This window comes from Lipotes vexillifer, unplaced genomic scaffold, assembly GCF_000442215.2.
Source record: "Lipotes vexillifer unplaced genomic scaffold, Lipotes_vexillifer_v1.1 scaffold1177, whole genome shotgun sequence".
NCBI classification, from domain to species: Eukaryota; Metazoa; Chordata; class Mammalia; order Artiodactyla; family Lipotidae; genus Lipotes; species Lipotes vexillifer.
In genome coordinates, this window is record NW_006789843.1 from 596,818 (window position 1) to 617,322 (window position 20,505).

The 20,505-nt window shown below is 39.4% G+C and overlaps 1 protein-coding gene across 1 annotated transcript in view; it reads right to left on the bottom strand.

Moving 5' to 3' along the window:
* Positions 1 to 15,332, bottom strand: part of RFX4 (regulatory factor X4) — a 140,161-nt gene extending 124,829 nt beyond the window's left edge. The window contains 1 exon segment of the mRNA XM_007472302.1: positions 15,250 to 15,332. The gene's annotated coding sequence lies outside the window, so the exon portion shown is untranslated.
* Positions 15,333 to 20,505: the final 5,173 nt, after the last annotated feature.

A 20,505-nucleotide genomic window follows, 5' to 3' on the forward strand; every position in this document is an offset into this window, starting at 1 on the left:
CCCCACATCCAAAGACAAAGGAGAAGCCACAATGAGACAGTAGGAGGAGCGCAATCACAATAAAATCAAATCCCATAACAGCTGGGTGGGTGACTCACAAACTGGAGAACACTTATACCACAGAAGTCCACCCACTGGAGTGAAGGTTCTGAGCCCCACGTCAGGCTTCCTAACCTGGGGTCCGGCAATGGGAGGAGGAATTCCCAGAGAATTAAGACTTTGAAGGCTAGCAGGATTTGATTGCAGGACTTCAACAGGACTAGGGAAACAGAGACTCCACTCTTGGAGGGCACAGACAAAGTGCACGCATCGAGACCCAGGGGAAGGAGCGGTGATCCCATAGGAGACTGAACCAAACCTACTTACTAGTGTTAGAGGGTCTCCTACAGAGGCGGGGGTGGTCTGTGGCTCACCATGAGGACAAGGACACCGGCAGCAGAAGTTCTGGGAAGTACTCCTTGGCGTGAGCCCTCCCACACTCTGCCATTAGCCCACCAAAGAGCCTGGGTAGGCTCCACTGTTGGGTCGCCTCAGGCCAAACAATCAACAGGGAGGAAACTCAGTCCCACCAATCAGCAGACAAGTGGATTAAAGTTTTACTGAGCTCTGCCTACCACAGTAACACCCAGCTCTACCCACCACCAGTCCCTCCCATCAGGAAAGTTGCACAAGCCTCTTAGATAGCCTCATCCACCAGAGGGCAGACAGCAGAAGCAAGAAGAAATACAATCCTGCAGCCTGTGGAACAAAAACCACATTCACAGAAAGATAGACAAGATGAAAAGGCAGAGGGCTATGTACCAGATGAAGGAACAAGATAAAACCCCAGAAAAATAACTAAATGAAGTGGAGATAGGCAACATTCCAGAAAAAGAATTCAGAATAATGATAGTGAAGATGATCCAGGACCACAGAAAAAGAATGAAGGCAAAGATCAAGAAGATGCAAGAAATGTTTAACAAAGACCTAGAAGAATTAAAGAACAAACAAACAGAGATGAACAATACAATAACTGAAATGAAAAATACACCAGAAGGAATCAGTAGCAGAATAACTGAGGCAGAAGAACGGATAAGTGACCTGGAAGACAAAATGGTGGAATTCACTGCTGCAGAACAGAATAAAGAAAAAAGAATGAAAAGAAATGAAGACAGCCTAAGAGATCTCTGGGACAACATTAAACGCAACAAAATTCGCATTATAGGGGGTCTCAGAAGGAGAATAGAGAGAGAAATGACCCAAGAAAATATTTGAAGAGATTATAGTCGAACACTTCCCAAACATGGGAATGGAAATAGCCACCCAAGTCTAGGAATCCCAGAGTCGCAGGCATGATAAACCCAAGGTGAAACATGTCAAGACACATAGTAATCAAACTGACAAAAATTAAAGACAAAGAAAAATTATTGAAAGCAACAAGGGAAAAACAACAAATAACATACAAGGGAACTCCCATAAGGTTAAGAGCTGATATCTCAGCAGAAACTCTACAAGCCAGAGGGGAGTGGCAGGACATATATAAAATGATGAAAGGGAAGAACCTACAACCAAGAATATGCTACCTGGCAAGGAACTCATTCAGATTCGATAGAGAAATCAAAAGCTTTACAGACAAGCAAAGCTAAGGGAATTCAGCACCACCAAACCAGCACTACAACAAATGCTAAAGGAACTTCTCTAAGTGGGAAAAACAAGAGAGGAAAAGGACCTACAAAAACAAACCCATTACAAGTAAGAAAATGGTAATAGGAACATACATATCGATAATTACCTTAAGTGTGGATGCATTAAATGATCCAACCAAAAGACACAGGCTCGTTGAATGGATACAAAAACAAGACCCACATATATGCTGTCTACAAGAGACCCACTTCAGACCTAGGGACACATACAGACTGAAAGTGAGGGGATGGAAAAAGATATTCTGTGCAAATGGAAATCAAAAGAAAGGTGGAGTAGCAATACTGATAACATATAAACTAGACTTTAAAATAAAGAATGTTACAAAGGACAAAGAAGGACACTACATAATGATCAAGGGATCAATCCAAAAAGAAGATATAACAATTATAAATATATATGCACCCAACAATAGGAGCACCTCAATACATAAGGCAAACGCTAACAGCTATAAAAGAGGAAATCGACAGCAACACAATAATAGTGGGAGACTTTAACACCTCACTTACCCCAATGGACAGATCATCCAAACAGAAAATTAATAAGGAAACACAAACTTTAAATGACACAACAGACCAGATAGATTTAATTGATATTTATACGACATTCCATTCAAAAACAGCAGATTACACTTTCTTCTCAAGTGTGCACAGAACATTCTCCAGGATAGATCACATCTTGGGTCACAAATCAAGCCTCAGTAAATTTAAGAAAACTGAAATCATATCATGCATCTTTTCTGACCACAATGCTATGAGACTAGAAATCAATTACAGGGAAAAAAATGTAAAAAACACAAACACATGGAGGCTAAACAATACTTTACCAAATAACTAAGAGATCACTGAAGAAATCAAAGAGGAAATCAAAAAATATCTAGAGACAAATGACAATGAAAACACGACAATCCAAAGCCTATGGGATCGGGCTTCCCTGGTGGCGCAGTGGTTGAGAGTCCGCCTGCTGCTGCAGGGGACACGGGTTCGTGCCCCGGTCCAGGAGGATCACACATGCTGCAGAATGGCTGGGCCAGTGAGCCATGGCTGTTGGGGCTGCGCATCCGGAGCCTGTGCTCCACAATGGGAGAGGCCACAGCAGTGAGAGGCCCACGTACCGCAAAACAAACAAAAAAACCTATGGGAGGAAGCAAAAGCAGTTCTAAGAGGGAAGTTTATAGCTATACAAGCCTACATCAAGAAACAAGAAAATTCTCAAATAAACAATCTAACCTTACGCCTAAACGAACTGGAGAAAGAAGAACAAACAAAACCCAAGGTTAGCAGAAGGAAAGAAATCATAATGATTAGAGCAGAAATAAATGAAATAGAAACAAAGAAAACAATAGCAAAGATCAATAGAAGTAAAAGCTGGTTCTTTGAGAAGATAAACAAAATTGATACACTACTACAAGCAACTCTATGCCAATAAAATGGACAGCCTGGAAGAAATGGACAAATCCTTAAAAAGGTATAACCTTCCAAGACTGAACCAGGAAGAAATAGAAAATATGAACAGACCAATCACAAGGCATGAAACTGAAACTGTGATTAAAAATCTTCCAACAAACAAAAGTCCAGGACCAGATGGCTTCACAGGTGAATTCTATCAAACATTTAGAGAAGAGCTAACACCCATCATTCTCAAACTCTTCCAAAAAACTGCAGAGGAAGGAACACTCCAAAACTCATTCTATGAGGCCACCATCACCCTGATACCAAAACCAGACAAAGATACTACAAAAAAAAAAGAAAATTACAGACCAATATCACTGATGAATATAGATGCAAAAATCCTCAACAAAATACTGACAAACTGAATCCAACAACACATTAAAAGGATCATACACCATGATCAAGTGGAATTTATCCCAGGGATGCAAGGATTCTTCAATATACGCAAATCAATCAATGTGATACACCATATTAACAAACTGAAGGAGAAAAACCATATGATCATCTCAATAGATACAGAAAAGCTTCTGACAAAATTCAACACCCATTTATGAAAACAACTCTCCAGAAAGTGGGCATAGAGGGAACCTACTTCAACATAATAAAGGCCATATATGACAAACCCACAGCAAACATCATTCTCAATGGTGAAAACCTGGAAGCATTTGCTCTAAGATCAGGAAAAAGACAAGGATGACCACTCTCACCACTGTTATTCAACATAGTTTTGGAAGTTCGAGCCCCGGCAATCAGAGAAGAAAAAGAAATAAAAGGAATACGAATTGGAAAAGAAGAAGCAAAACTGTCACTGTTTGCAGACGACATGATACTATACGTAAAGAATCCTAAAGATGCCACCAGAAAACTACTAGAGCTAATCAATGAATTTGGTAAAGTTGCAGGATACAAAATTAAAGCACAGAAATCTCTTGCATTCCTATAAACTAATGATGCAAAATCTGAAAGAGATATTAAGGAAACATTCCCATTTACCATTGCAACAAAAAAAATAAAATACCTAAGAATAAACCTACTGAGGGAGACAAAAGACCTGTATGCAGAAAACTATAAGACACTGATGAAAGAAATTAAAGATGATACCAACAGATGGAGAGATATACCATGTTCTTGGATTGGAAGAATCAACATTGTGAAAATGACTATACTACCCACAGCAATCTACAGATTCAGTGCAATCCCTATCAAATTACCAATGGCATTTTTTACAGAACTACAGCAAAAAATCCTAAAATTTGTATGAAGACACAAAAGACCCCGAATAGCCAAACCAGTCTTGAGGGAAAGAAACAGAGCTAGAGAAATAAGACTCCCTGACTTTAGACTATACTACAAAGCTACCATAATCAAAACAGTATGGTACTGACACAAAAACAGAAATACAGCTCAATCCCGACCAGGGATTGAACCCATGCCCCTGCAACGGAAATGCAGTGTCTTAACCACTGGACCACCGGGGAAGTCTCTGTTGTTGTTTTCTGATAAAAGGAAAACACATAAGAGGAAAGCTACCTGGTGCTTTTTCTTGCCCCATCCAGCTGTTTTAAATGTGGACCTGAATCCTGGACCTGAAGCAGCAATCTTGTGACCATGAGGTCACAAGCCAACATGAGGACAAAACGCCAACAACTTTGGAAGACTTAGCAGAAATACATACAGAGCCTGGGTCCCGGATGATGTTGAGCTCTTGAATAAACCTAGGAACTTTCTACCTCTCGTCTTTTGGTTAAATAAGATAGTAAATATTTACACAGTTTAAACCACTGTCAGGTTACTGTCTTTTACAATCCAGAACACTCTTAAAATACTAAAATGAAGAGAAAAATTAATTTTTGAAACTTCAGCCATATTCTAAGGCCCCCACTATGTGCCAAGACCTGGGGTTACAACAGTGAACCACACAACATTCCCGCCCTCATGGCGCTTTCAGTCGAGTGGAAGAGATGACAAGGCACAGACAAGTATTAACATACCAATAAGCCACTGAGAGGGAGTGGTGGCCTTCCTAGCTCTGGCCTTGGTATCCCTATGGACAAGGTATGAAATCCTCAAAAGTCTTTGAAGCATTACCTTCTGAGAGGCAGAACAGTGCAAAGACTAACTGCCTAAGGTTCAAAGGCAGACATACAGACCTGGGCTGAAATCCTAGCTCTACCCCTTACCAGCCGTGTAACTTTGGGCAAATTACATAACACCTTTGAGCCTCAGTTTTCCCATGTATAAAATGAAGCTCATAAGAATAAGTTACCTCCTAGGACCACTGCGATAATTGAATGAGATACTGGAATTAAAGCACTTCTCATTGCTTAACAGATGATAGCCATATACACATATTAACTATAAATATATACATATATACAACTTTGTTTAACAATATATGATTAGAAGAACAACCAGAAGGAAATACAAAAACATCAAGAGTGGTTACCTCTGGGGAGCGGGATAGAGGCAATTATTTTTCTTCCCCATATCTTTTCCCCTACATTTTTCAAATATATACATGCATGACTCGTATAGCCAGGGGGTATATTTCTTTAATGTAGTATTTTTGCGTTTTGAAAGCAAAAACAAAATATGGACTGATAGAAGTCAGGTGGCCCATGTTTTAGATCTAGCACTGGCACCAACATGAGCTCCACATCAACCCTAGATTTGTTCCTGAGGATATTTCTAAATTGCTACACTGGAACCTAAGCAAAGAATGTAGTCTATTGGGCTGATGAGACTGAAGTCAGAGTTTGTAGATGACAGAGTGGCTAAGATATAAGGAGCAACATTCCAGAGAGAAGAGAAGAAGACAGACATGCCTGCATTCAAACTCCCCTCAAGTCTTTAGCCCATTCCTATGCTGCACATGCAGAGAGTGAGAAACCAAAAAAACCAAAGAGAAAACATCAGCTTAGAGGCTAAAGAGCTGGTTATTGATTAGCTAGGGTGTCAGAAGTTGGAGTTCAAGCTGGGTCAAGGTAGAAGGAACTTGGTAAATACCCAGGGCTTTCAGTTGTGGACCCAGAGAAGCTATGACCTAGGAGTAAAGACCACACTCTGGTAGTATGGACAAAATTGAAATAGACTGGACTTAACCAAGGCTTGACAGGATCAAAGAGACTGGCTGGTTCTCTATCTGCCTGCTAGAACAAAATTTAACACTCTGTGGAGGATGTTATTAACATCAAAACCTCTCCAACTCTGCATCCATAATGTTGAGCACTGAATCAAAAACTATAAGGTATATTGAAAAACAAGACCAAAACACTGAAATCCAAGGAAAAAGCAGATAATAGAAATAGATCCAGAGATGATTGAGATATTAGAGTTATCAGACAGGGACTTTAAAATAACTATGGTTAATAAGATTAAGGAGATAGAGGAAAGGACAGTCAAACTAGAGGAAGTGATGGACAAAACAGATGAAAAATGTAGAATATCAACTGAGATTTGGAAAAAAAAAAAAAGTATCAACTGAGCATCTACCATAAAAGAAAGAATACAATATCTGAAATTAAGATAACTTGGGTAGGGGACTTCCCTGGTGGTCCAGTGGCTAGGATTCCAAGCTCCTAATGCAGGGGGCCCGAGTTTGATCTGTGGTCAAAGAACTAGATGCCATGTGCCACAACTAAGATTTCGCATGCCACAACTAAAGATCCCTCATGCTGCAACTAAAAGATCCCTCATGCCACAATGAAGACCCCACGTGCTGCAACGAAGACCCAGTGCAGCCAAATAGATAAATAAATGAATGAATGAATAAATAAATGAAAATAGACCACAAAACTATAAAAAAAAAAGATAACTTGGATGGGCTTAATAGCAGACTCTAGACATGATAGAAAATGGGAATTGAGAACTGAAAATGATGTCAACAGGAAACAACAAAACTGAAGAATGAAGAGAGGAAAACGGACAAACCAGAGCAGAGTGTTAAGAAACATATGGGGTACAGTCAAAGGTCTAGTATTCATGTAACTGGAATTCAGGAGATAAGGGAGAATGGGGCAGAAAAGATATTTGAAGAGACAATGGTGAACAATTTTACAAATTTCATGAATGACAACCCACAGATGCTAGAAGCTCAGTGAACCCCAAGAAGGAAAAATATAAGAAAACCATATTTATGTACATCACAGTCAAATTGCTGTAAACTAAAGAGAAAGAAAAAAATCTTTTGCCTGAGACAAAAAGACATTGTATTCAAAGGAGTAAAAATAAGTCTGATGACTAACTTTTAGAAGCCAGAAGACAATGCAATAAAAATTTTAAAGGGTTGAAAGGAAACAAATCTTACCAGATTAGAATTCTATATCCAGCAAAAAACGTCCTTCAAAAATGTAGGTGAAATAATAATGTTTTTCATGATCTACACTACTCTATACTGCACTACCAGAAATAGGAAAGAAGTTTCTTTGGGTTAAAGAAATAATGATCCCAGATGGAAGCATGGACTTGCTGACAAGAATGATGATCCCTGGAAAGGGCAAATATTTGAATGACTAATATTTAAAACAATAATAATAATAATGTCTTATAGGGCTTCTAACATATGTAGATGTAAAATACATTAAAGCAACAGCACAGAGAGGGGGAAAGCGGTAAATGAGGTTAAACTATGAGAGGGTTCGTGCGCTGTATTTGAAGTAGGGGAAGGATGAACGTGAGGTAGACGTGAAAGGAAGGGTACATAGTGTAATTCCTGAAACACTCTAAAAGAATACCTAATTGGAAAGCTAGCAGAGAAAAACATTAAAAATATTTAATTGCATTAATCCTTCCCAAAAAAGGAACAAGGGAGGAATAAAGAAATAAAGTCAGATGGGAGAAATAAAAATTAAATACAGTACCAAGTTTGTTGACTTAAGCCCAACAATGTAAGTAACTATATTAAATTTAAATGATCTAAATATTCCAATTAAGGATAAAGATTATCTGACTGGCTTTTTAGAACTATATAAAAATCTTAATATTGAATTCAGAAAGGTTGAAAATTAAAAGACAAAGATACACCGTAACAACCCCAATAAAAAAGAAAGCTAGGGCTTCCCTGGTGGTGCAGTCGTTGAGAATCCGCCTGCCAATGCAGGGGACACGGGTTCGTGCCCTGGTCCTGGAAGATCCCACGTGCCGCAGAGTGGCTGGGCCTGTGAGCCATGGCCGCTAAGCCTGCACGTCTGGAGCTTGTGCTCCACAGCGGGAGAGGCCACAACAGTGAGAGGCCCGTGTACCGCCAAAAAAAAGAAAGAAAGCTGGTGTAGTTATATTAACATCAGACAAAATAGACTTGAAGGCAAAAAGTATTACTAGAAATAAGGAGGGACATCTAATAATGATAAAAAGGATCATTTCAACAAGAGGATACAACAATACTAAATTTCTAAGAAATTAACATTTCAAAACACATAAAGCAGGAATTAACAAAACTGAGGAGATAGATAACCACAATATAACACCTCTTTCAGTACCTTATAGACAACAACAAAATCCATAAGGATATGGCACATCTGAATAACATGATTAACCAACCTGACCTAATTGATAGTTACAGAACATTCCAACCAAACACAGCAGAATACACATTCTTTACAAGCATACATGAGTATTTGCCCAATAGACCATATGTTTGGACAAAAAAGCAAGTCTCACTAATTTTAAATATTGAAGTCATACAGAATATGTTCTCCGACCACAGTGGATTATAATATAAATCAGTAACAGAAAGGCAACTAGGAAATCCCCAACTTTTTAGAAATTAAGCGATAGATTTCTAAATGAATCATAGGTAAAAGAAGAAATCACAATAGAAATTAGAAAATAAGTTTGTATTGTAATGAAAGTATGACATCAGAAGAATTATGTGATACAGTTAAGTAGTACTTAGAGGAAATTTTATAACTTTAAATGCCTATCTTAGAAAAGGTTGAAAATCAATGATCTAGGTGTCTATCTCACAACAGAAAAAGACAAAAAATTAAACTCAAAGAAAGCGTAAGGAAGGAAAAACTAGAGAAAAGAGCAAAAGTAAATGAAATTTTTAAAAGATGTAAATTGAGGAAAAAAAAAAAAAAGCCAAAAGTTGGACACCTGAAAAGACTAATACAATTGATAAACTCTGGCAAAACGGATCAAGAAAAATAGAGAAAACGTATCAGAAATGAAAGGAGGACATTATTGTAGATGCTAAAAACACAACAAAAAGTAATAAAAGGAAAGTTTAAACAATATCATGTAAATAAATTTGAAAATTTAGATGAAATGAATTCCTTAAAAATAACAATTTGCTTAAAGTAACAAAACAAGAAATAGAAAAATATGAATAATTCTATTGCTATTTTAAAAACTGAATCCATCATTAAAAACTTTCCCTCAAGGAAAACTCCAAACCCAGATGACTTCAGTGTTAAGTTTTTCCTAATATTTAAGAAATAAATGAAGCCAATCTTACACAAACTTTTCAAAAGAACAGAAAAAAAAGAAAGTTTCCACATCTTTTTATAAGGACTGTATAATCTTGATGCCAAAACCTGACGAGGATAAAAGGAAAATCATTAGTCAATAAATCTAATAAACAGAGATGTCAAAATTCTTAACAAAATAGTAGTCAATCTAACCTAGAAAAATACAAAAAATTAAACTTTTGACCAAGTGCAGTGTCTTCTAGGAATGCAAGATTGGTTTAACATTCAAAAATTTAATCAATGTGGGCTTCCCTGGTGGCACAGTGGTTGAGAGTCTGCCTGACGATTCAGGGGACACGGGTTCGTGCCCCGGTCTGGGGAGATCCCACATGCCACGGAGCAGCTGGGCCCGTGAGCCACGGCCGCTGAGTCTGCGCGTCCGGAGCCTGTGCTCCGCAACGGGAGAGGCCACAACAGTGAGAGGCCCGCGTACCGCAAAAGAAAAAAAAAAAAAAGAAAAAATCAATCAATGTAATTCATGACATTAACAGAATAAAGGAGAAAAACATATGATCAGCTCATATGTTCAGCTCAGTAAACCATTTGATAAAGTTCAACACCCATTTAAGAAAAGTCTCTCAGCAAACCAGGGATTCAATAATGATACCTACAAGAAGTTCATAACAACCATCATGCTTAGTGGTGAAACATTAAATGTTTTCCCCTAGGTAAGGAACAAGGCAAGAATGTCTGCTATCACCACTTCAACTCAACATTGCAGTAGAGGTCCCAGCAGGTGCACTAAGGCACAGAAAAGAAATAAAAATATAAAGACTATAAAAGAAAATGCAAAACTATCATTATCCGGTGACATGATTATGTTCATAGTAAACTCATAAATAATAAGCAACTTTAGCAAAGTGCCTGGTTATAGTCATTATCTAAAAAAACCCTGCATTTTCATATACTAGCAACTGACAATTAGAAAACATTTAAAAATAATACTACTTATAATAGTACTAAAAAATATCAATTACCTAGGAATAAATCTAATGAAAGATGTGCAAAATCTCTACACTGAAATCTGCAAAACACTGTTGAGAGAAACTAAAGGCCATCTAACACATTGAGGTTTAAAGCACATACACAGATTAGAAATTTGATGTCGGCAAGATGTTATTCTTCTGAAATTAATTGTGTATACAATGTAATCCCAATCAAAATCCTAGCAGATTTTTTTTGTGCATGTGAAAATAGATAAGCTGATTCTAAAATCTATATAGAAATATTAAGAACTTAACCAAAACCATCTTGAAAAAGAGGTCTTATGCCACCATGTATTACAATGTACCATAAAAGGTACAGTAATAAAGATTATTGTACTGGCTCTAAAACAGACAATCAGACCAATGATTCAGAATAAAGATCAAGACATAGATCCACACGTATATGATCTCCTGATTTATGACCAGTGGGTAAAGGGCATTCTTTTCAGAAAAAAATGGTGCTCTATCAGTCAAAATTAAAAATAAAAAAAGAATTTTGACTCCTCCCTCACACCATTTACAAAAATTCCAGATGTCTGTTGATAGAAAAGTAAAAGGTAAAATAATAAAAATTCTAGATAATAATATGAAGAAAACCTTCATGACCTTAGGTAGGCAAAAATTTCTGAATATGACACAAAAGCACTAACTACAAAAGAAAAACACTGATAAACTGGGTTTTATTAGAAGTAAGAACTTCTGTTCATCAAAAGATACCACTAGAAGAATGAAAAGGCAGACCACAAACTTCAATACTTTTATCTAACAAATATCTCCTATTCAAAATATAAAAACAACTCTTACAAATAATTAAGGGAAAGACAAATAGCACAATCAAAAAACAACAACAACAAAACCTGACAAGTAAAATCCTGAACAGGTAGTTCACAAAAGAGGATGTCCACAAGAATATTCAGAGCACCAATCCTCCTCAAACTCTTCCTAAAAATGGAAGAGGAATGAACACTTCCAAACTCATTCTACAAGTCCAGCATTACCCTGATACCAAAGCCAGATGAAGACACTATAAGAAAACTACAGATCAATATCCTTTATGTACAGTGATGCAAAAATCCCCAAGAAAATGCTAGTTAACATAATTCAACAGTGTATTAAAAGGATTATACACTATGACCAAGTGGGATTATTACTTGAATGCTAGGATAGTTCAACATACAAAAAGCAATCCATATAATAAACCACATTAACAGAACAACCACATGATCATCTCAATTGATGCAGAAATAGCATTTGATAAAATTCAAAATCTTTTCATGATAAAAATACTCAACAAAATAGGAAGAGAAGAAAACTATTTTAATAGAGTAAAGCCTTTATGAAAAACCCACAGCAAACATCATACTTGGTGGAAAGATTACAAGCTTTTCCTCTAAGATGAGGAACACTTTTGCCACGTCTATTCAACATACTACCAGAAGAAGAACACACACACACACACACACACACACACACACTGCTAGAACTAATAATGAATTGAGCAAAGCTGCAAGATACAGAATCAACATACAAAGTCTGCTGCATTTTTCTGTACTACCAATGAACAATCCAAAAAGGAAATTAAGAAAACAACTCTAGGGACTTCCCTGGTGGTCCAGTGGTAAAGAATCCACCTTCCAATGCAGGGGACACGGGTTCGATCCCTAGTCGGGGAACTAAGATCCCACATGCCGGGGGGCAACAAAGCCCAAGTGCCACAACTATTGAGCTCACACGGCTCAACTAGAGAGTCCACGTGCCACAAACTACAGAGCCTACATGCTCTGGAGCCCGTGCCACAACTAGAGAAGAGAAAACCTCACTCCACAAGTAGAGAGAAGCCTGCGCACTGCAACGAAGAGCCCGCGTGCCACAACAAAGACTCGACACAGCCAAATAAATAAATATTTAAAAAAAGAAAGAAAACAATTCTATTTACAATAGCACCAAAAGGAATAAAATACTTAGAAATAAACTTAACCAAGGAAGCAAAAGGCTTGTACACTGAAACTATAAAACATTGCTGAAAGAATTAAAGAAGACATCAGTAAATGTGAAGACATCCTGTGTTTATGGACTGGAAGACTTAATATTGTTAAGATGTCAATACTATCCAAAGAGATCTACAGATTCAATGCAATCCCTATAAAAATCCTAACAACACTTTTTTGCAGAAATAGAAAAATCCATCCTAAAATTCATATGGAATCTCAAGGGACTCCAAATAGCCAAAACAATCTTGAAAAAGAACATTAAAGATCTCACATTTCCTGATTTCAAAACTCAGTACAAAGCTACAGTAATTAAAACAGTGTGGTACTGGCATAGAGACAGACATATAGACCAATGAACAGAATAGAGAGTCCAGATACATACACGGTCAAATGACTTTTGACAAGGGTGTCAACATTCAGTGGGGAAAACACAGTCTTTTCAACAAATGATGTTGGGAAAAATGGATATCCAGAAACAAAAGAATGAATGTGAATCCTCACCTTACACCATGTATAAAAATTAACTCAAAATGGATCAAAGAACTAAACATAAGGCTAAAACTATAAAACTTTTGGAGGAAAACCTTCATGACATTGGATTTGTCAATGATTTCTTGGATATGACACCAAAGCACAGGCAACAAAAGAAAAAAATAAATAAATTAGACTACATCAAAATTGAAAACTTCTGTGCATCAAAGAACACAATGAACAGAGTAAAAGGCAACCCACAGAATGAAAAAAAAATATATGCACAACATATATCTGATAAGGGGTTAATATGCAAAATATATAAAGAACTACAATTTACCAAGAAAAAAGTAAACAATCTGATTTAAAAGCAGTCAAAAGACTTGAATAGACATTTCTAAAAAGAATATATACAAATAATAAGCACATGCAAAGATGTTCAACACCACTAATCATTAGGGAAATTCCTACAATTCAACAGCAACAAAAATAAACAATCTGATTAACAAATGGTCAAAAGACTTGAATAGGCATTTCTCCAAAGTGTATATACAAATGGTCAATAAGCACATGAAAAGATGCTCAACATCACTAATCATTAGGGAAATACAAATCAAAACCACAATTAGATACTACCTTATACACTGGAATGACTATTACAAAAAACCCCCAGAAAAACAGAAAATAACAAGTATTGGCAAGGATGTCGAGAAACTGGAACTCTAGCACATTGCTGGTGAGAATGTAAAATGGTGCAGCCACCATGAAAATATGGCAGTTCCTCTAAATATTAAACATAGAATTACCACATGATCCAGCAATTCCACGTCTGGTTATATATCCAAAAGAACTGAAAGCAGAAATCGACCAGATATTTGTATACCCATGTTTATAGCAGCATTATTCACAATAGCCAAAAGGCAGAAACAGCCCAAATGTCCATCAGTGGATGAACAGATAAACAAAGTGTGGTATATACATACAAGCGTGTGTCATTCAACCTTAAAAAGGAAGGAAATTCTGATACATGCTGCAACATGGATGAACCCTGAAGACATTAAGCTAAATGAAGTTAACCAGTCACAAAAGGACAAATACTATGTGATTCCACTTATATGAGATTCTTACAGTAGTCAAATTCATAGAGGCAGAAAGTAGAAGAGCAGTTGCTAGGGACTAGGGGGAAAGGGGAATGGAGAGTTATTGTTTAATGGGTACAGAATTTTAGTTTGGGAGATGTAAGAAGCTCTGGAGGTGGATGGTGGTGATGGTTGCAAAACAAGGGGAATGTACTGAACGCCACTGAACTATATGCTTAACACGGTTAAAATGATACATTTTATGTTAGGTATATTCCACCACAATAAAATACACTTAAAAAAGAATGTTCAGAGATGCTTAAGAAACAGTCAAAAACTCGAAACAATTTCAATATCCATCAACGTTTATACTGATATGTATACTGTGATATATGCATACAGTGGAGTACATGCAGCAATGAAAAAGAAAAACTACTGTGACATACAACAGTATGGCTAAATCTTCCACGAAGATTCCCTGAATCTTCGAGAAAATTGAACTAAGGAGATGCTCTTTACCAACCAAGAGAGACACTCTGTCCCTGCTGGAAATGACTTTTATAATAAGCTGCCCCCTTTTTGCAGTGCTTTAGGAGCAATTACAAGTCCCAAGTAGTCTTCTGCTCTTGATATAAGGCACCCACAGCCCCAGTCTGACATAACACAGGGAAAGGTGTAAACAGAGCAGTTTGTATCTTTCCATTAATACCAATTCTCTAGCCCAAGATCCAGGAGAAACTGTTACTTTCAAACACCAAGGACATTCGTGACTCTAAAACAACAGTCCCACTCTAAACCCACATCTATGTGGAATGGCCTTTCCCATTCAAGGTCCACATTTTCCAACTGGAGCATCACTGAGACGGGGTCTTTAGGGACTCAGACAATAAAAATGTGTAAACGGCAAGTTTTTGCCGTGGCCTCAGTTTCCACGTTCACCTGACTGCACTGCACTCCTTACTGCAGGATATTACAGGGAGGGCCTGGGGTATTTCATAAATGGCTGGAGAGCCTCTTGTTTCAGGTAACTTGCCCCAGTCTAGCATTCTAGAAGCACCATTCCTCATCAGGACACAGTCCGCATCCAGGACACCGTGGAAGAATGAGTTTCAAGCACTTACTTTCATCATTAGAAACATTCCCCAGAGATGTGTGGCTAGAATAACGTTTGTTTTCACTTTCGTTGAGACATCTTTCAATCCAGCTCTCTAAAAATGAAAAGAAAGAAAATCATGTTGTTGGTGTCTGTGAAGAGAAGAGAACATTATCAATGCGCTAGATTTAAATACCCATCAACTTTCATCTGAGATCTGCCCAGACTGGCATTGGATTTGACAGGAAGCCCCGCATGCACCATTGCTGATGAGACTTGGCTGAGTAGTTTGGAGGCAAAATGGTAATTTGAAGCCCCACTTGAATATTTCTTGGTCAAATTCTACTAATTCTGGAGTATTCAGAGCCCAATAGTACCAACTGAGGATTATGTTTTTTCAAAAAAAGACACATTCCTGAGAACTAGTTTGTAAAACAAAATTTGGTCAACTGAATCACTAGTGGTGGTTTGGAGACTTGTAAATTAGCAGCAGAACCCTTTCTTCAAAAGAAAACAAAAAAGAAAAGCAGATACAACCCTGAGGGCCCTGGCTGAAGAAACTTGTAGCTCCCCACCCTTTGCCAGCGAGCCCTGAAGGGGCTCTTCCAAGCACAGACAGAAGGTCACTGCAGGAGGAGGCATCAAAAGCTCTGTAATAGTTATCCATTACTTTTGAAATCCAGAAGACCATGGTTTTTTTAAAATCCAGTTCCAAAGGCTACAAATGTACTTTCCACAATGTAGCATAATGCTTATTCTATCATCTAGAGCAGGGGTTCCCAACCCCTGGGCCAAAGGACCAGTACCGGTCCATGGCCTGTTAGGAACTGGGCCGCACAGCAGGAGGTGAGAGGCGGGCAAGCGAGCGAAGCTTCATCTGTATTTACAGCTGCTCCCTGTCCCTCACATTACGGCCTGAGCTCTGCCTCCTGTCAGCATTATGGTGAGTTGTATAATTATTTCATTATATATTACAGTGTAATAATAATAGAAATAAAGTGCACAGTAAATGTAATGTGCTTGAATCATGCCGAAACCAGCCCTCAACCCCCCGCCAACCCCATCAGTGGAAAAACTGTCTTCCACGAAACCGGTCCCTGGTGCTGAAAAGGTTGGGGATCACTTATCTAGACCACCCACTATTCATTCATTTATTCAACAGCATCAGCTAAGTACATCATTTCTGCTATAATGCTTGTTTTGAAAACACGAATGCGTTCAACGCAAGTGATACATTAGGGAACAATTTGTGCCTAGCACAAACTTTCTGTTTGCTTATGCTTGATTTCTTCCTTAAAAAACATGAAATGAATGCAGAAAACTGCACATAGCTGAACTGAGCCCTGTAGGAATATGCAAAAATGCACACGTGTTCACACCTCAAACATCTACCAACTACTTGAGTTTACAGTGTGGCTTGTGAGCCACACCTGCCCAGATAACCCACGTTCTAACATTTCACAATAACACACAAGCTGCAGCCCTTCTGAAGTCCACTTCCAAAAGCAAACTTCAGGGCTTCCCTGGTGGGGCAGTGGTTAAGAATCCTCCTGCTAATGCAGGGGACACGGGTTCGGGCCCTGGTCTGGGAAGATCCCACGTGCTGCGGAGCAACTAAGCCCATGCATCACAACTACTGAGCCTGTGCTCTAGAGCCCACGAGCCACAACTACTGAAGCCCATGCACCTAGAGCCCATGCTCCGCAACAAGAGAAGCCACCACAATGAGAAGCCCACACACCGCAACGAAGTGTAGCCCCCGCTCGCTGCAACTAGAGAAAGCCCGTGTGCAGCAACAAAGACCCAACACAGCCAGAAATAAATTAATTAATTTTTAAAAATGTATTATAAAAAAAAAAACTATTACGGACTTATAGAGCTTCAAAAGCAACTTCAAGTCCAAGGTGAAGTGCCATATTTATTGTATTTATGCGCCTCTTAACCATTTAACATGTGTAAAACTGTGCTATCCTTTCTATTAGGTTCCTATCTTTTTTCCCATGCGTCACTGACAAAGTTTTTGAGTGTTGTGCCCCTAGCTTATTATTCCAGTGATCTCTGTACTTTTTATTGCGCAATTTTGTAGAATGATGGTGATTTGGGGGAATGCATATGTGGTATTATAGCAGAACTGACTATACCTATGGATGTGTGCTTTGAACAGTGCTGTCTCCCACTGCCTTCTTTATAATATGGGAGCTAGCATTTACTGAACCCCTATTTTAACATGCCAGGCCCTTTACATATGTTATCTCATTGAATTTGGACAATTCTCTGAAGTAAGGATTTTCATCTCCAGTTTCCCTAGAGAGCAACTGAAGCTTAATCGAGTAATGTGACGCCTCGTAATTCAAACAGCCAAGGAAAAGATCATTACTTTTCCTTGGCTCTTAGTAACATATTGTAAAAGGAAGCCATGCTAACACTGGCGAGTAAGCTGTGTAGTGAGGGGAAAGCAAACGTCAACAGCAAGGAGAAATGTTAGGGTTTTGGTTTGTATTTTATGTCCCAACAAACTGCTCTTTTAAAAGCTGCTTCCAAAATTGTAAATAAGTAGGAGAGAAATATCAGGGGAGGAACAGGAGCCAGATTGTTAAAGAGTATATGGAAATCTGGTATTTCTAAGGAAACACTGAGCTGCAGAGAGATTCAAAACATTAAAACGCTACCCCCTTCCAGATTTCAAATGCACAACATAGAAACAAATGGCCTGTAATGTTTTCAAAGCTGTGATGGCACAGGATGGGTGTTTCTCATCACATCTTATGCAAAACCACATCTGGATACAAATCTCCGGGATTCTTTTCAGAACTCTCTAGAATGTCTCTACTCAGATCTTCTAACCCTTTCAAGTCCTGGCACATTTTCCCTGGCAACAGCCATGGCTGATTTTGGATGGTGTCCCCTGAAATCTGTGGTCCCTCCCTCCACCAAAGCACACCACCAACAGCAATTTCTATTGTTCTGGGCCAGTCCCTGGTCTTCCCAGCTAGGTATGCACACCTTCGCACCCTCACGTTCATGTAGGCACACAACATTCACACATACACCACCACCCTCTTTCATCAGAAACAGGGAACTAAGGCAACACTCTCCCTCTCACCCATCTGCCAGTGCCAAGATCAGGCCTGTTATCGCTGGAGTCCTGGAAGGGCCTACTGTTGCAGGTGAGAATTCCCAGTGATTGGTGGGGCACACTCTCTGAAGAACTCATGGCAATATTCCAGAGAGGAGCTGGCTCTGAGCACCATGTGCGCCAAGAGAGGCAACACCCACCCACAAGAGTTCAAGTCAAAGAATTTTGCTGATGGCTGTACCTCTCCCCACACTGCCCAGCCTCAACCCCGGAGAGAGGTGAAAGCAAGGTTACAGAAGTGAAAGAGGGTAGAGAGAAGAAATCTCACCAGGTACTCCCTTCCCCCACCCACTGCCCTCACATAAGGCTCTCTGACTCATGGCTTATGCCTGTAGCCACTCTGCTACCCAGCTCTGCTCCCAGGAGCAACACAGAATAAGTTTGGTCTCTGTTGCAGACGGCAGATATAGGGAGAAGCCACCATGTCTCCATTTTTCTTTCTTTTTCCTTTTTATTTATTTATTTATTTTTAATTTATTTATTTTTGGCCGTGTTGGGTCTTTGTTGCTGTGCGCAGGCTTTTCTCTAGTTGCAGCAAGCAGGAGCTACTCTTTGTTGCGGTGCGCAGGCTGTGGCTTCTCTTGTGGCGGAGCACGGGCTCTAGGCGCACGGGCTTCAGTAGTTGTGGCACAAGGGCTCAGTAGGTGTGGCTCACGGGCTCTAGAGCACAGGCTCAGTAGTTGTGGTGCACAGGCTTAGCTGCTCTGCAGCATGTGGGATCTTCTTGGACCAGGGCTCAAACCCATGTCCCCTGCACTAGCAGGCGGATTCTTAACCACTGTGCCACCAGGGAAGCCCTTGATGTGGACCAATTTTAAAGTCTTTACTGAATTTGTCACAACACTGCTTCTGCTCTACGTTTTGGTCCCTTGGCCCCGAGGCATGTGGGATCCTAGCTTCCCGACCAGGGATCGAACCCACACCCCCTGCACCGGATGGCGAAGTCCCAACCACTGGACTGCCAGGGAAGTCCCTGTCTCCATTTTTCTAGTCAAAGTACTCCACTTGTTTTAGCTCTTTCTTGGGAGAAATTGTTCCCACTTCTTTGCCATCCTGTTCATCTATTTCTGGCTGTCTTCTATGTCTGTTTGAACATGTGGCACTCAGGATGAGCTCTGAGGGTTCAGATGGGGTCTGAGCAGTGCCAAATACAGCAGAACCATCACATCTATTGCTCTGGACATGGGGGTTTCCAGTGCATTCAAAGGTCTTGCATTCCAGACTGCATGGATGCAACACTCTGAAATATCTCTACAGGCCATGGGCCTTGGAGCCCTTTGACATTTGTCTTCTTCCCTAGGGGGACCCTCAACAGTGGCATCTGAAACTCGTGTCCCATAAGTTAGGTTGCTCCACAAGACTGGAAGGCCTCTGTTTAGGTCACCTGAAGTAAACTTTATATACTTTAAAACTACTAATAATGGATTTTTGTCTTGCAAAGGTCAAGAATTACTCAACCAGAATGACAGGTATACTGAATTTTTAATAAAGCACTGTGTTCATCTATCTTACTCATTAAGTACATTAAGTGACTTAATAAAGGCCACCATATACTGAGCCCTTATAAGCATTATGCAAATGCATTCCATATACCATCATACTTAATCCTCATAACAGCCCTATAAGGTAGGTTCTATTAATATGCACATTTTAGAGATGAGAAAACTAAGGCTCAGAAAGATTAGGTGACTTGTCCAAAGTCACCCAGCTAGTAAGAGGTAGGGTTAGGACAAGCATTCAATCTCGGGTCATAACCACAACGCTCTCTCCAAGTGCACCCTGAGCTCTCCTTACCCTGTGTCCCATATGGTCTCCAAAACATGGTGCCAATATTGCAGCACTGATCACAGTCTGCCTTGCATTACAACTTTTGCTAAAACTCAACTTACATATTACAATTTTTGCTAAATTCACTTACATATTTCTTTGCAAGCCTTTGTTATACATAACAGGCTCTTCAGTTCAGAACATAAACATCTTAAGAATGCTGTCCAGGGCTTCCCTGGTGGCGCAGTGGTTGGGAGTCCGCCTGCCGATGCAGGGGACACGGGTTTGCGCCCGGTCTGGGAGGATCCCGCATGCCGCGGAGCGGCTGGGCCCGTGAGCCATGGCCGCTGAGCCTGCGCGTCCGGAGCCTGTGCTCCGCAG